This window comes from Telmatherina bonti (genome assembly GCF_933228915.1).
Source record: "Telmatherina bonti genome assembly, chromosome: 13".
Taxonomy (NCBI): domain Eukaryota; kingdom Metazoa; phylum Chordata; class Actinopteri; order Atheriniformes; family Telmatherinidae; genus Telmatherina; species Telmatherina bonti.
This window is the reverse complement of record NC_136611.1, coordinates 34,828,379-34,847,518: the sequence shown is the minus strand read 5'-3', so window position 1 is coordinate 34,847,518 and position 19,140 is coordinate 34,828,379.

The following is a 19,140-nucleotide window of genomic DNA, read 5'->3' as shown; positions in this document are numbered from 1 at the left end:
GTACCAGGCTGTAAACATGTTTATTTCTGCTGTGAAGTTGGTCTGCTGTGAAGTTGGTCTTTTTAACATGGGGATTCGCTCTGTTTTGGAGCCCCTAGTGGAGGAGGGGGGAACTGCAATTTTTGGGTCGGATGTTGCTGCTTGTTGAAATGTACGCCTGGTAGCCATGATAAATGCTAAATTGCAAGGCAGACACCACCACTCTGGATTCTGACTGGCGACTGTCAGCTTCAGCACACTGGGGAACTGTTGATGGGCAGCCATGTTCACGCCGCAGTTTTAAACATTATGTTGCGAATAAACTGGACCAATAAAACTGAAAAGAGACTCAAACACGAGGTTGGATATCAGACACAGCTAAACTTTTCTGGTTCCACTGAAACTGAGCATGAAAATGAAGGTTTAACGTGTAGACAGTAGGTAGTTGACTCTAACCATCATTCCCAGTAAAGCAGACCTCTCTCAGTACAGGAACCTTACACAAAGCACTAGACTGTTAACTTTGGTACATTTTAGTATTTTTATTGAATAAATGTCACTTTCTTCCTAAAGTAATGTTATTTTTTAGTAAAATTACAGTATTTGACAGAAATGTATGTGAAACCTGAAAAAATGATGAAATTAGACTTTATCACAGTTTGAATGTTTTGAAACTTTTTATCATTTGATTGTCTATCTGTGTTTTTTTTTCTAATCTGATTTTATAAGACCAGGTCTAATTATGCTTGAACTTAGATATAACAATGATAGTAATGTCTTTTTTTAATGTCATGTATCAAAGAGCAATACAGTCTGTTTTCCCTGATTTGCTTCAGTTTAGTAGAGTCCTTGTGGTCGGAGCATGTCTGTATGATAGTTTCTAAGAAGACTTGTAAACGTTTGAATTTCTTTGCTTGTTAAATTTATAAATCTCGTATTCAATTAAATTCAGCTTTATTTGTATAACACCAATTCACAACTAAGTCAAATCAAGGCACTTTACAGACTTAACCTGTCTGAGCCGATTCTTTGGGATTCAATTAAAAAATGCACATAAGTCCAATTTATAAGAACTGTTTTCATACAATCCTATCTTAAGTAAACCAGCAGATCCTCTGACACTTGTCTTCCATTCAATGTGTCATCCTCAACATCTAAAGTGTGTAATTAGCTTACGGAGTTCATAGCAGGTTAATGTCACATATCAGTGAAAGTACAAGTAAAAAATAAAGTCTTATTTCTGTTGAATTAATTATAATAAAACTATCAAAGGATCAGAATATAGAAAATAACAAAATTTGGGGAAACGAATGAAAATAGTATTTTAAAATGGAAAGAACCAAAACTGGACATAATGATGAAATTAACTTGTCATACTGAATGTTAGCAACAGCATTTCTAAGTTCTGCTGACAAAATGAAGCTTTGTTAGCAGACCAGAAAAAAACAATACACATAAATAAGAATTAACAAAGTTTAGGAAACATGAGTAATACGACTTAAAGAAATGAAACCTGATTTGATTTGAATCTTGTCAGGAAAAATGCTTTTTATACAATATGTAATGTGGTAAAAGAGTTAATTTTATACAATAAAACACTCATGGTTGTGCATATGTACAAGTCCAGGCCTTTTTAGTTGGTGGAGGCTGCTAATGCTAACTAGCTTCTAAACTTTCCATGATGGCTTTTCTCTGCCAATTGCTAAACAAGAGGTGTTGCCATAGTAACGATGCCATCTCTTCTAGCGCTTGCACGTCACACCTTGTAAACAGCATGGCGACTGAGAGGAAATCTGGGATACCTCCACTGGCTGTCGCAGCATACACAGCAAAACAACCTAATCTAAACGAGGGTCCCAGAGAGCTACCACCCGGCAGGTTTTAGGGTTTCCCTGCTACAACCCGCTTAAATCAAATGAAAAGTTTCTCCAACAACTTATCTTCTGCACCTGCCTGTTACAGTAAAAATTAAAGAACATTCATTTTTCTCTGCTGGGAAAAATTCACAGAAGCTGAAAGCTGCTTCTAAATGTCTTCTTTCAGAGATTTGTTTCAAAGGCAGAAACACACGGGCTGCATTCATCCTGCGTCTGCTCTAAAACAGACTGATAAGAGGAGCAGAACCTCAGGTAAGATAGAATTACAACCAGCTGATGGGAGGAGTTGTTGGGGAGGATGGGTGAGACAAGCTGCCCTGGAAGGGTTTATTGGAACCGCTGATGAATGCAACGTATGAAATATAATTAGTCTGTGGACATTTTTATAACAGACTGTTTGCAGCTCTGATCTTTGTCATAATCAGTTCCAGTGGTGGATACAGTACTGAAAACTTTAAGTAAAAGTATCTTTACTTTGCTGAAATTCTACTTGAATAACAGTAAAAAAGAACTAAATTTATTTTGTAAAAGTTATTTAGCTACTGATGTAAACAAAGGATGAGTCATAAATCCAATCCAACACCGTTTGTAATGAACTTCATCCTGTTGATCAGTGAGAATTCACACACACGTCTGTGCATTTTCCTTTCAGTGGGCATCAAACGTGACTGAAGTAGATCAGCAGCAGAGATGGAAAATTAGTGACGTTCGGCATAATGTCAGTTCAGGCTGATGGTTTTTTCCCTGCAACTCAGTAACAAGGGAGGTTTCCAATATAATGCAATAAAACATTTCGGTCAAAATGTAAAATGTAAAGGTAAAATGATCTATTTAAAAAATTTACTTAAAAAATGACAAATTACTTATAAAAAACTAATCAGTTACAATAACATGAGTGAATATAATCCTTTATTTTCCACCTCTGATCAGTTTCATAACTTTTGTCACAAGGTTCTTCTTACAACTCCTCCAATGTCTAAGATGATATATCAGCTTACATCAGCGTAATGGACACAAGGGGGCGTGTCATACACAGTATGGGGCAGGTCCATTACAATAATAATAATAAGAAGAAGAACGGGGGTAGGAGAGTGTGAGTTTGAGCGTGTGTAAGAGAAGGGGTGGATAGGGTGTGCTTAAGGAGGAAGTGTGGATGCGTGTGTGTGTGTGTACATGTGTGTGCGTATGTGTGTGCGCGCGTGCGTGAGTGGGGGAGGGTCTTGGTGCTCGGGGAGCGCTGCTGGTGCACTGGGGTGCGGCCTGGCTGCCGCTCGGTGGCGGTCTGGGGATCCCGGCCCCCTGTCGGTGTGGGCTGGGCCCTCTGCCTGCGGGGGTGGGGGGTTGCTTCTGGGCTCTTGGGGCCGTGGGGCCCGCGCTCTGTCTGCCCTGGGTGGCCGGTGCCCGGTGGGGCCGGTCCTCGCTGGTCCGGGCCTGCTGGGGCCTGTTCCCCCTGACTGCGGGGGACTCTGGCTGGGACCCCCCTCTGCCGCCTCTTGGGTCGGTGCATGGCTGGCTCCGGGGTGGGGGGGTTGGGGTCTGCGCCTGGGGGTGGCTGCCGATGGCTCGGGTCTCGGGGGTCCTCCTGGCGTGCTTCTTGCCTTTGTGTGGGAGGGGTCACACTGGCATGATCACCTTTTCCGGAACACGTTCCACTCTGCATGTTCTGCATGTGACACAGTCACCGAGTCGTCTGCAGTTTTATTCAGTAACAGCAGCTGGTTTTCTCATTTCTGTTTGTTTCTCATTTATATTTCACTTTTTAGATTCATAGTTTAGTTACTATGATCTAAAGTATGTGTATGTATATGTGTTCATACTGGCAAGTGCGTATATGTTTGTACGTATGTAAGTGTGTGTATGTGTGTGCATAGAGGTGTGTGTGTGTATGTATATGTGTACATATGTATATATATGTGTATATATATATATATATATATATATATATATATATATATATATGTGTGTGTATATGTGTATGTGTATGTGTATGTATGCGTGTGTATGTATACATCTGTAGGTTGTTTTCTTTCTTTTTGTTTTTGGGTTATTTTTTTTCTCTCCCTTTTCTCTCCCTTTATCTCTTTCACTTTTCTTATGAGGTGTTATGAGGGGATCAATATATCTATAAAGCTTTCCTTGGCAAAGAAAATTTGCTCAGCAGAACACAGCATCCAGACCATCATTCTGCTACCTAAATGCTGGACAAGACAAAAAAAAACAAAAAACCCCCAAAAACAATAATAATAATAATAACTAGGGGGCGCTGTCGAGGCATTTTTGCATTGGCGTGAATGCGGACCCTAGAATATGGCTATTTTCGCCGGGCTTGAAGAGTGTGCCAAGTTTCGCAACTTTTCACTGAGGCTAAGGGGGTCAAAATTGAGTGAGTTGTGCCGCCGAGAAGAATAATAATAATAAAACATTACAATAACAATAGGGCCCTGCCATACTTCGTATGGCTCGGACCCTAATAATAATAGCTAGAACCAGCTATAATTGAAATAATAATAAATGTGAATACCCATTTATTGAACATCACTGAATGATTGAAATGAAATTGCATAAGTATAAGAAATTGAAAAAAAGGAAGCACACCTGTTTTTTTTTTCATTGCCCCACATTGGGATTGAACCCATGAACTCTTGTTGTAAAACACACTGACTGACTGACTGACTGACTGACTTACTTACTACGCCACTAGTACTTAGTGGCACTTTGGAAAAAGCATTTATATGTGTTCCAATTGTGATGGGAACACCTTTTTTTCCCACTTCCAGCAGGGTGTAATTAGCAGGACTGCAAAAACATGTGCAAGGTTGAACTAAACTCCAGTAAAGATGTGACAGACTTTATTGTTTAATGTGAAAAACGTTTTTTTAAAATGTGTTTAAAGTTTATCAAAGTGTTGAAACGTTGCAGGGAGCATTGTTGGAACAAATCCTTCATATTTAACTGTTACATTTGCAAAGCAATTTCCTTTGCTACTTGAAGTGCACAGCTGAGACCAATTGTTCACACTGAGCAGCGTGCAGAACTGCGCACCATCACACAAGCAACAGCCGACAAACGACAACAGAGTGATACGTTAAATGCTGCATTTGAACCGGTGTACAAAATGGACCAATCGCTGAGCTGAATTCTGTTTCCTCCAATCACAGGAACGGATTTCAATACATTGACAAAAACTTGAATACCTTAAAAAGTTTAAATGTTACAAAGACCAAATGTCGTAGAACATATCTCCTGAATGGGCTGAAGACTTTGATACTTGAATGGTTGAAGTGAGACAAACGGTGTAGGAGGAGTAGCGTTTCAAAGATTTTGCAAGAAAAGACAATGGCGATTGGGACCAAGACGAACCGTACACTGCAAACCGGTGCAGCGCTCCGAACCCCAGTTGAAGCTGTTTTCAGCTCATTATGCAAAAACTGACCAATAGCCAAGCTGAATTTCACGTCCAATCTGGATTGGGTTTGAAGTACTTTCATCCAATCACAAGGCTGAATTTATTTGTACAAAATGCAGAATACCTCCCGTGGGCTCACCATCTGCGGGAGGAGCCGTAGGGGTCGGGTGCAGTGTGAGCTGGGTGGCAGCAAGGGGCGGGGACCCTGGCGGTCCGATCCCCGGCTGCAGAAGCTGGCTCTGGGGACGTGGAACGTCACCTCTCTGGTGGGGAAGGAGCCTGAGCTTGTGCGCGAGGTTGAGCGGTTCCGACTAGATATAGTTGGACTCACCTCGACGCATGGCTTGGGCTCTGGAACCAGTACCCTCGAGAGGGGCTGGACCTTCTTCCACTCTGGAGTTGCTCATGGTGAGAGGCGCCGAGCAGGTGTGGGCATTCTCATCAGCCCCCAGCTTGGTGCCTGCACGTTGGGGTTTACCCCGGTGGATGAAAGGGTAGTTTCCCTCCGCCTCCGGGTGGGGGGACGGGTCCTGACTGTTGTCTGTGCTTATGCACCGAACAGCAGTTCAGAGTACCCACCCTTTCTGGGGTCCTTGGAGGGAGTGCTGGAGGGTGCTCCTTCTGGGGACTCCATTGTTCTGCTGGGGGACTTCAATGCTCACGTGGGCAATGACAGTGAGACCTGGAGGGGAGTGATTGGGAGGCATGGTCCCCCCCCTCTGAACCCAAATGGTGTTTTGTTATTGGACTTCTGTGCTCGTCATGGATTGTCTATAACGAACACCATGTTCCAGCATAAGAGTGTCCATATGTACACCTGGCATCAGGATTCCCTGGGCCGCAGTTCAATGATCGACTTTGTAGTCGTATCGTCGGACCTGCGGCCACATGCCTTGGACACTCGGGTGAAGAGGGGGGCGGAGCTGTCAACTGATCACCACCTGGTGGTGAGTTGGCTCAGATGGTGGGGGAGGAAGCCGGTCAGATCTGGCAGGTCCAAACGTGTTGTGAGGGTCTGCTGGGAACGTCTGGCTGAGTCCCCTGTCAGAGCGAGCTTCAACTCCCACCTTCAGCAGAGCTTCGAACATGTCCCGGGTGAGGCGGGGGACATTGAGTCCGAATGGGCTGTGTTCCGTGCCTCTATTGCTGAGGCGGCCAGCCGGAGCTGTGGCTGCAAGGTCGTTGGTGCCTGTCGTGGCGGTAATCCCAGGACTCGTTGGTGGACACCAGCAGTGAGGGATGCCGTCAAACTGAAGAAGGAGTCCTATCGGGCCTTCTTGGCCTGTGGGACTCTGGAGGCAGCTGATGGGTACCGGCGGGCTAAGTGGCATGCGGCTTCGGCCGTTGCCGAGGCAAAAACTCGGGCATGGGAGGAGTTCGGCGAGGCCATGGAGAAAGACTTCTGGACGGCTTCGAGGAGATTCTGGTCCACCATCCGGCGGCTCAGGGGGGGGAAGCAGTGCTCCATCAATACTGTGTACAGTGGAGATGGGGAGCTGCTGACCTCAGCTCGGGACGTTGTGGGTCGGTGGAGGGAATACTTCGAAGACCTCCTCAATCCTACCAACACGTCTTCCCATGAGGGAGCAGAGCTGGTGGACTCAGGGGTGGACTCTCCTATCTCTGGGGCTGAAGTCGCTGAGGTGGTCAAAAAGCTCCTTGGCGGCAAGGCCCCGGGGGTGGATGAGATCTGCCCGGAGTTCCTTAAGGCTCTGGATGCTATGGGGCTGTCCTGGCTGACACGCCTCTGCAGCATCGCGTGGACATCGGGGGCAGTACCGCTGGATTGGCAGACTGGGGTGGTGGTCCCCCTTTTTAAGAAGGGGGACCGGAGGGTGTGTTCCAATTACAGGGGAATCACACTCCTCAGCCTCCCTGGTAAGGTCTATTCAGGGGTCCTGGAGAGGAGGGTCCGCCGGATAGTCGAATCCCGGATTGAGGAGGAGCAGTGTGGTTTTCGTCCTGGTCGCGGAACAGTGGACCAGCTCTATACCCTCTCTGGGGTCCTGGAGGGGGCATGGGAGTTTGCCCAACCAGTCTACATGTGCTTTGTGGACCTGGAGAAGGCATTTGACCCTGTCCCCCGGGGGCTCCTGTGGGGGGTACTCCGGGAGTATGGGGTACCGGACCCCCTTGTATGAGCTGTCCGGTCCCTGTACGACAGGTGTCAGAGCTTGGTCCGCATTGCCGGTAGTAAGTCGGATTCGTTTCCGGTGAGGGTTGGACTCCGCCAAGGCTGCCCTTTATCGCCGATTCTGTTCATAACTTATATGGACAGAATTTCTAGGCGCAGCCGAGGGGTTGAGGGGATCCGACTTGGTGGCCTCAGGATTGGGTCCCTGCTTTTTGCGGATGACGTGGTCCTGTTGGCTTCATCTGGTCGTGATCTCCAGCTCTCGCTTGAGCGATTCGCGGCCGAGTGTGAAGCGGCTGGGATGAGAATCAGCACCTCAAAATCTGAGACCATGGTCCTCAGCCGGAATAGGGTGGATTGCCCTCTCCGGGTCGGGAGTCAGGTCCTGCCTCAAGTGGAGGAGTTTAAATATCTCGGGGTCTTGTTCACGAGTGAGGGAAGGATGGAGCGTGAGATCGACAGACGGATCGGTGCGGTGTCTGCAGTAATGCGGGCTCTGCGCCGGTCTGTCGTGGTGAAGAAGGAGCTGAGCCAGAAGGCGAAGCTCTCGATTTATCAGTCGATCTACGTACTATCACCTATGGTCATGAGCTGTGGGTCGTGACCGAAAGAACGACATCTCGTATACAGGCGGCTGAAATGAGTTTCCTCCGCAGGGTGGCCGGGCTCTCCCTTAGAGATAGGGTGAGGAGCTCAGTCATCCGGGAGGGGCTCAGAGTAGAGCCGCTGCTCCTTCGCATCGAGAGGAACCAGTTGAGGTGGCTCGGGCATCTGGTCAGGATGCCTCCTGGACGCCTCCCTGGTGAGGTGTTCCAGGCACGTCCCTCGGGGAGGAGACCCCGGGGAAGACCCAGGACACGCTGGAGGGATTACATCTCTCGGCTGGCCTGGGAACGCCTCGGGATCCCCCCCGCAGAGTTGGCAAATGTGGCTGGGGAGAGGGAAGTCTGGGCTTCCCTGCTTAGGCTGCTGCCCCCGCGACCCGACCCCGGATAAGCGGCAGAAGATGGATGGATGGATGGAAAATGCAGAATATCTCAAAAACTAGATTTCAAATATAAAAAATCGGAGCACACATGTCCTGAAGGAGCTGCACAGTTTAAGATCTGAATGATGGGACAACGGTGGAGTGGACACTTTGAGACAGTTTCCGTCATTCAGAAATCATGCACAACTCTCGTCCATCTTCTGAACGAGATCGGGGCCTGGAGAACAAGTGCGGATGTGAAAATCGAGGCTGTCAGACTCCACAAAGCATAACAGATCCAACGTTAATAGGCATTCACATTAATAAGATAGACAGAACAGGAACTCAATTAATGCCTGATGGGCATTCACATTAATAATAATAATAATAATAATAATAATAATAATAATAATAATAAAACAACAACACCAACAACTTGTACTGATCTCATTTATTTTCAAGAAACAATAGTAAGCTACCATCACACACTGCATAATAATAATAGGCATATTCTGAGAAGAGTTAGTGCACTTTTTTCAAACGTTAAATGCATGTGTTTGCAACAATCACTGAATTATGTAAAAAATCCCTTTGAATGACGACATTATCACTCTTTTAACTTGGACTCTGCATCAGTCGCAAACTAAGTAGTCACAAAAGTTGTTGTTCCAGACATTTACTTGTTTCTCTTTAAATCCGTTTATTAGAGTTGCATTCTTCTTGTGGCTGACGAGTTAAATCTTCTGAGAAGAACATCCTTCCACTCTGCTTTAAGCTTTCTGGTTAGGTCCTTCTTAAAAGTTTGCTTTTCGCCTGTGTAGCATCGTGTGTCTGTGTTCGAAAAAAATGTTCCTCAGTGTGGAAAACAAGTTTTCACACATAGCTGTGGACGCCCCACATGTCAGAGCAATGCCTGTGGTCCACATGTTTGGACCACAGGCATAGTTTCCAAAACACTGGAATAGGCTGAAAGAAGTTCTCCGGCGGTTGATGTTTCAGCACCCTGGACGGCACACCGACTTCCAAAAAACTGACGTGCAACGACAACTCCAAATCATTCCTTTCTGTCTTTGTTAAGTCCAGTAATGGTTTCACTTTTCCAGCGTCCAAAAAGGTCCCGCTGCCAGGTTTTAGTGTTTCCAAAGCTTCAACATATTTGTGATTCCGTTCATTGAAACGTCCAGCCATCTCTCCAAGAACACAGTCAAGAATCCCGAAAAACAGCCTCCTGGTGTCCTGCTCAGTATCCCGTTCTTGATGACCAAGTGTTTCCTCCACCACGTAGTGCTGCAATGATGCAGGTGCTTGACGTTGGGGGAAGTGGGGTACCTGTGTCGACCAAACTGTCGGCCCAAAGTTTTAAAAACTCCTCTTCAAATCGCAGATTTTCAATGCAAACAGATGTGCTTTTGATGAGCTGAACTGCGGTGATGAGGTCGGTGTTTTCTGCTTGGAGCATTTTATTCTGTGGATCCATCAGTCCTAAAAGCTTGTGCATCACACAGGCTAGAAATCTGAACGTTGGTTCTGTTATGGCTTTGTGGAGTCTGACAGCCTCGATTTTCTCATCCGCACTTGTTCTCCAGGCCCCGATCTCGTTCAGAAAATGGACGAGAGTTGTGTATGATTTCTGAATAGCAGAAACTGTCTCAAAGTGTCCACTCCACCGTTGTCCCAATAATCTTTTGAGTTTTTCTCCTTTATACTGAGCAGCTACAACTGGCTTTTTCAGGAATTTGTGTAGCTGATCACACACGTCAAAAAAATCTTGAACTGTGCGCTCTAATGAAATGGCATGCACGACAACTAAGTGCAGCTGATGATTAAAACAATGGATTTTCCTCTGTAATGCGCGTTGAACGAGTTTCTGCATAGCACCGCTCTTCCCAGATATCACACTGGCACCATCGTAACACTGAGTATTTTGCCTGCGTTGAGACCAATGTTTGACAGCTCGGCAAGAACCAGATCAGTCAACGACTGAGCATCACACCTGTCTGTAGTCCACAGTGACAGCAGTCGCTCTTTCACGGCGCACATTTTATCCACATATCAAATAACAATGGAGATGTGTTTCTGGCCAGTCGGATCCTGACATTTGTACATATTTTATTATATTTCTTTAGTTACGTTTGGTTTTATAGTAAAATGTCATAAGTGGTGGAAAATACAGACAATTTCCCTAATATAAAAATATTATTCATTAATTTTTTTTTTTAGGGGCAATACATTTCGTTTGAGGGGGCGGTGCCCTTGTATGCCCCCTCGTGACGCTGGGCGTGGCTTACATCCCTCAGAACATCAACAAAACACTCCATCATTGTAATCTAAATAAAACAAGTCCACATTAGAGCTGTTTATAATAAATATGTTCATACAAGCCCATTCAGAAAAAAAACCCCAGACATTGCTTCAGAGAATAAAAATCACATTATCAGGTACAAATGTTACCAGATTGCAGGATTTGTATGGACCACACTGTAGGCTCAGTGTGGGTCCGCTGAGGCTTGACTCACATGTTCCAGACCTGATGTGAACTCCAGCTTACAGTACAGTTACACAGAAGGATCCCCTGTGTATGCAACGCGCAGTACCGGCACTCTGAAATCTCTTTGCATACTGGGTCTTTTACGGGCTTTCCTCAGCAACCAGTATACCTTCCTATGACTTCACATCATATTACAACTTATATTTGTTGATTTTAATAAGAAGTTGCCTCAAAAGAAATGTATTGTTAAAACCGGTTTAGATGCTTGCTGTAGCCCACAACGTCACGCCGCAAGTCACGTTGTTCACTCGCTTCTGTGTTTACATTGAAGTGGACGTTCTTTGGATGAGAGGAAAGACAGAGAAAAAAAGACTAAAGCAGCTGTAATGTTACAAACTGGAGCAGAGTTGGTGATGACAGTAGTAATACTTAAAAGTCATTTACTACATTAGTACTACTGAAAAGTCATTTACTACAGTACTACTACTTAACAGTCATTTACTACAGTAGTACTACTTAACAGTCATTTACTACAGTAGTACAACTTAAAAGTCATTTACTACAGTAGTACTACTTAACAGTCATTTACTACAGTAGTACTACTAACAGTCATTTACTACATTAGTACTACTTAAAAGTCATTTACTACAGTAGTACTACTTAACAGTCATTTACTACAGTAGTACTACTTAAAAGTCATTTACTACAGTAGTACTACTACAGAAATTTACTACAGTAGTACTACTTAACAGTCATTTACTACAGTAGTACCACTAACAGTCATTTACTACAGTAGTACTAACAGTCATTTACTACAGTAGTACTACTTAACAGTCATTTACTACAGTAGTACTACTTAACAGTCATTTACTACAGTAGTACCACTAACAGTCATTTACTACAGTAGTACTAACAGTCATTTACTACAGTAGTACTACTTAACAGTCATTTACTACAGTAGTACTACTTAACATACATTTACTACAGTAGTACTACTTAACAGTCATTTACTACAGTAGTACTACTTAACAGTCATTTACTACAGTGGTACTACTAACAGTCATTTACTACAGTAGTACTACTAACAGTCATTTACTACAGTAGTACTACTTAACAGTCATTTACTACAGTAGTACTACTAACAGTCATTTACTACAGTAGTACTAACAGTCATTTACTACAGTAGTACTACTTAACAGTCATTTACTACAGTAGTACTACTAACAGTCATTTACTACAGTAGTACTACTTAACAGTCATTTACTACAGTAGTACTACTAACAGTCATTTACTACAGTAGTACTAACAGTCATTTACTACAGTAGTACTACTTAACAGTCATTTACTACAGTAGTACTACTAACAGTCATTTACTACAGTAGTACTACTAACAGTCATTTACTACAGTAGTACTACTTAACAGTCATGTACTACAGTAGTACTACTAACAGTCATTTACTACAGTAGTACTACTTAACAGTAATTTACTACAGTAGTACTACTACCAGTCATTTACTACAGTAGTACTAACAGTCATTTACTACAGTACTACTACTTAACAGTCATTTACTACAGTAGTACTACTACAGAAATTTACTACAGTAGTACTACTTAACAGTCATTTACTACAGTAGTACCACTAACAGTCATTTACTACAGTAGTACTAACAGTCATTTACTACAGTAGTACTACTTAACAGTCATTTACTACAGTAGTACTACTTAACAGTCATTTACTACAGTAGTACTACTTAACAGTCATTTACTACAGTAGTACCACTAACAGTCATTTACTACAGTAGTACTAACAGTCATTTACTACAGTAGTACTACTTAACAGTCATTTACTACAGTAGTACTACTTAACAGTCATTTACTACAGTAGTACTACTTAACATACATTTACTACAGTAGTACTACTTAACAGTCATTTACTACAGTAGTACTACTTAACAGTCATTTACTACAGTGGTACTACTAACAGTCATTTACTACAGTAGTACTACTAACAGTCATTTACTACAGTAGTACTACTTAACAGTCATTTACTACAGTAGTACTACTAACAGTCATTTACTACAGTAGTACTACTAACAGTCATTTACTACAGTAGTACTAACAGTCATTTACTACAGTAGTACTACTTAACAGTCATTTACTACAGTAGTACTACTAACAGTCATTTACTACAGTAGTACTAACAGTCATTTACTACAGTAGTACTACTTAACAGTCATTTACTACAGTAGTACTACTAACAGTCATTTACTACAGTAGTACTACTAACAGTCATTTACTACAGTAGTACTAACAGTCATTTACTACAGTAGTACTACTTAAGTCATTTACTACAGTAGTACTACTTAACAGTCATTTACTACAGTAGTACTACTAACAGTCATTTACTACAGTACTACTACTTAACAGTCATTTACTACAGTAGTACTACTTAACAGTCATTTACTACAGTAATACTACTTAACAGTCATTTACTACAGTAGTACTACTAACAGTCATTTACTACAGTAGTACTACTAACAGTCATTTACTACAGTAGTACTACTTAACAGTCATGTACTACAGTAGTACCACTAACAGTCATTTACTACAGTAGTACTACTTAACAGTCATTTACTACAGTAGTACTACTACCAGTTATTTACTACAGTAGTACTAACAGTCATTTACTACAGTACTACTACTTAACAGTCATTTACTACAGTAGTACTACTAACAGTCATTTACTACAGTAGTACTACTAAAAGTCATTTACTACAGTGGTACTACTTAACAGTCATTTACTACAGTAGTACTAACAGTCATTTACTACAGTAGTACTACTTAACAGTCATGTACTACAGTAGTACTACTAACAGTCATTTACTACAGTAGTACTACTACCAGTCATTTACTACAGTAGTACTAACAGTCATTTACTACAGTACTACTACTTAACAGTCATTTACTACAGTAGTACTACTACAGAAATTTACTACAGTAGTACTACTTAACAGTCATTTACTACAGTAGTACCACTAACAGTCATTTACTACAGTAGTACTAACAGTCATTTACTACAGTAGTACTACTTAACAGTCATTTACTACAGTAGTACTACTTAACAGTCATTTACTACAGTAGTACTACTTAACAGTCATTTACTACAGTAGTACCACTAACAGTCATTTACTACAGTAGTACTAACAGTCATTTACTACAGTAGTACTACTTAACAGTCATTTACTACAGTAGTACTACTTAACAGTCATTTACTACAGTAGTACTACTTAACATACATTTACTACAGTAGTACTACTTAACAGTCATGTACTACAGTAGTACTACTAACAGTCATTTACTACAGTAGTACTACTTAACAGTAATTTACTACAGTAGTACTACTACCAGTCATTTACTACAGTAGTACTAACAGTCATTTACTACAGTACTACTACTTAACAGTCATTTACTACAGTAGTACTACTACAGAAATTTACTACAGTAGTACTACTTAACAGTCATTTACTACAGTAGTACCACTAACAGTCATTTACTACAGTAGTACTAACAGTCATTTACTACAGTAGTACTACTTAACAGTCATTTACTACAGTAGTACTACTTAACAGTCATTTACTACAGTAGTACTACTTAACAGTCATTTACTACAGTAGTACCACTAACAGTCATTTACTACAGTAGTACTAACAGTCATTTACTACAGTAGTACTACTTAACAGTCATTTACTACAGTAGTACCACTAACAGTCATTTACTACAGTAGTACTAACAGTCATTTACTACAGTAGTACTACTTAACAGTCATTTACTACAGTAGTACTACTTAACAGTCATTTACTACAGTAGTACTACTTAACAGTCATTTACTACAGTATTACCACTAACAGTCATTTACTACAGTAGTACTAACAGTCATTTACTACAGTAGTACTACTTAACAGTCATTTACTACAGTAGTACTACTTAACAGTCATTTACTACAGTAGTACTACTTAACAGTCATTTACTACAGTGGTACTACTAACAGTCATTTACTACAGTAGTACTACTAACAGTCATTTACTACAGTAGTACTACTTAACAGTCATTTACTACAGTAGTACTACTAACAGTCATTTACTACAGTAGTACTACTAACAGTCATTTACTACAGTAGTACTAACAGTCATTTACTACAGTAGTACTACTTAACAGTCATTTACTACAGTAGTACTACTAACAGTCATTTACTACAGTAGTACTAACAGTCATTTACTACAGTAGTACTACTTAACAGTCATTTACTACAGTAGTACTACTAACAGTCATTTACTACAGTAGTACTACTAACAGTCATTTACTACAGTAGTACTAACAGTCATTTACTACAGTAGTACTACTTAAGTCATTTACTACAGTAGTACTACTTAACAGTCATTTACTACAGTAGTACTACTAACAGTCATTTACTACAGTACTACTACTTAACAGTCATTTACTACAGTAGTACTACTTAACAGTCATTTACTACAGTAATACTACTTAACAGTCATTTACTACAGTAGTACTACTAACAGTCATTTACTACAGTAGTACTACTAACAGTCATTTACTACAGTAGTACTACTTAACAGTCATTTACTACAGTAGTACTACTACCAGTTATTTACTACAGTAGTACTAACAGTCATTTACTACAGTACTACTACTTAACAGTCATTTACTACAGTAGTACTACTAACAGTCATTTACTACAGTAGTACTACTAAAAGTCATTTACTACAGTGGTACTACTTAACAGTCATTTACTACAGTAGTACTAACAGTCATTTACTACAGTAGTACTACTTAACAGTCATGTACTACAGTAGTACTACTAACAGTCATTTACTACAGTAGTACTACTACCAGTCATTTACTACAGTAGTACTAACAGTCATTTACTACAGTACTACTACTTAACAGTCATTTACTACAGTAGTACTACTACAGAAATTTACTACAGTAGTACTACTTAACAGTCATTTACTACAGTAGTACCACTAACAGTCATTTACTACAGTAGTACTACTTAAGTTATTTACTACAGTAGTACTACTTAACAGTCATTTACTACAGTAGTACTACTTAACAGTCATTTACTACAGTAGTACTACTTAACAGTCATTTACTACAGTAGTACCACTAACAGTCATTTACTACAGTAGTACTAACAGTCATTTACTACAGTAGTACTACTTAACAGTCATTTACTACAGTAGTACTACTTAACAGTCATTTACTACAGTAGTACTACTTAACATACATTTACTACAGTAGTACTACTTAACAGTCATTTACTACAGTAGTACTACTTAACAGTCATTTACTACAGTGGTACTACTAACAGTCATTTACTACAGTAGTACTACTAACAGTCATTTACTACAGTAGTACTACTTAACAGTCATTTACTACAGTAGTACTACTAACAGTCATTTACTACAGTAGTACTACTAACAGTCATTTACTACAGTAGTACTAACAGTCATTTACTACAGTAGTACTACTTAACAGTCATTTACTACAGTAGTACTACTAACAGTCATTTACTACAGTAGTACTAACAGTCATTTACTACAGTAGTACTACTTAACAGTCATTTACTACAGTAGTACTACTAACAGTCATTTACTACAGTAGTACTACTAACAGTCATTTACTACAGTAGTACTAACAGTCATTTACTACAGTAGTACTACTTAAGTCATTTACTACAGTAGTACTACTTAACAGTCATTTACTACAGTAGTACTACTAACAGTCATTTACTACAGTAGTACTACTAACAGTCATTTACTACAGTAGTACTACTTAACAGTCATGTACTACAGTAGTACTACTAACAGTCATTTACTACAGTAGTACTACTTAACAGTAATTTACTACAGTAGTACTACTACCAGTCATTTACTACAGTAGTACTAACAGTCATTTACTACAGTAGTACTACTTAAGTCATTTACTACAGTAATACTACTTAACAGTCATTTACTACAGTAGTACTACTAACAGTCATTTACTACAGTAGTACTACTAACAGTCATTTACTACAGTAGTACTACTTAACAGTCATGTACTACAGTAGTACTACTAACAGTCATTTACTACAGTAGTACTACTTAACAGTCATTTACTACAGTAGTACTACTACCAGTTATTTACTACAGTAGTACTAACAGTCATTTACTACAGTAGTACTACTAACAGTCATTTACTACAGTAGTACTACTAAAAGTCATTTACTACAGTGGTACTACTTAACAGTCATTTACTACAGTAGTACTACAAACAGTCATTTACTACAGTAGTACTACTAACAGTCATTTACTACAGTAGTACTACAGTCATTTACTACAGTAGTACTACTAACAGAAATTTACTACAGTAGTACTACTTAACAGTCATTTACTACAGTAGTACTACAAACAGTCATTTACTACAGTAGTACTACTAACAGTCATTTACTACAGTAGTACTACTAACAGTCATTTACTACAGTAGTACTAAAAACTATAAAACTATTAATCTATAGATCAGTTTATAGATCTACATATAAGCATCAGCCATGTTATTGTTCAGTATGAGAATGACAAGCTGACAGCAAGTCATTAAGGGAGTATCACCACATATCTTAAAGCTCTGCCTGTGATTAGTTTGTGAACGCAGCATCAGCTATGGTCCTGACACGCATCAGCCCTACCATACAGACTGTGTGAGTCCAGTTTTCCACCAATAATCTGATCTCTGTTCTCCTTACAGACCTGAGATGCTGCTCTAATTAAGAACAAATGGAAAGAAGATACAAGTATCCAGCCTTTAGAGGAAAAGTGTATTCACAATTCACACTATAAAACCTCTATTTTGTATTTATTTTTTAAGAATCAGGACATTTTAATTAATGTACATTTTCATCAAAGTATTTAAAATTATAGCTTATGGCTTGAGAGCCTCTGGAACAATGACATTAGTGAGGTAATGCACATTCCTGACATCCCTGTAGTCCAACTTTATTGTGGTTTTTATCCTGTGGATAAGCTCCTACGTCTGTAAAATAAAGAAAAAGGTTCTTACGTCCTTCATCCACCAGTTACAGTCTTCACATTGGTCTGGAAAAATAACCAACAATATCACCTCAGACTTGGATGTTTTTTGCAGACGACCTGGCGTTCAGAATCTTCTTTACTGAGAGGCTGTGCCATAAAAACATTCTCTGGGACTTCCTCTCCCTGATTCCCAGACCGGTAAATACCGTGATAAACAGACAGATAGATAGATATTCATTCATCATTGATAATTCAAATGTAAATTGATTAACACCCAGGAACTGTGACAGGTCTTATTAGATCACCAATTTTATAGAAGAATTATCGACATTTGCCATTCGCTGCTTTTGGATGTTCTTACTGAGGTCACTCCATCTGCGGTTGACTAGTTTATTATTGCTCTACAAAATGTAAATAAATAAATGACAAAACCTTTCTTATATTGGTGTCTGAAATGTATCGCCCTCTAGTGGCCGGGACTACTCATTACAGTGGTCCAGACAAGGACCTGGACCAGACCACTATTTTCACAACCCCTTCTCCTTTTCCTCTCATGTCATTGCGAAGATGTGTGTTCATGCTTGTGCAATCTGTTTCCCCATATAAAATCATTTACGTAAAAAGTCTTCTTGCTTTTGTGTTCCTGCATAACACCAATGGCCTACATACGTTCAAACAGGTTGATGTTTGGCTCTTAAAGTGGGTTAACTTTCTCACTGAGGGGATGATCCTGCCAGAAAAAACAATCTTCACGACTTTCTTTAGAGGATAAACGTGAACGTACGCTTCTGGTTGTCATGACATACAAAGCCAAATACTCTGAAAACTGCTTCTGAATACTTCAGCTAACTTTACACGTTTTTACGATCTTTATTGTGTCAGATTGAGCAGGCAATTACCTGCCTCCACATTTAAATGATCAGGTGTGTTCGGCGCAATTTGTGACCTAACCCTGGAGCTCATGTGCGTGGTGGTGATAAGTCCAGCTTCTGACCCATAAGCTGGATCATACAGGTTACAGGAGGTACACCGAGAACATCATGCTGACTGATAACCCACTTCACACCAAACAAGATTCAACATGAGTGCAACTGGTATAGACATCTCTGCTGCACGTCCCACAGATTTCCATTTAAACACTTTCCAGGAGTAAAAGATTCATCACCGGGAAGCACAAAGAAATAAGCCACAGGCAGCTTTTTAT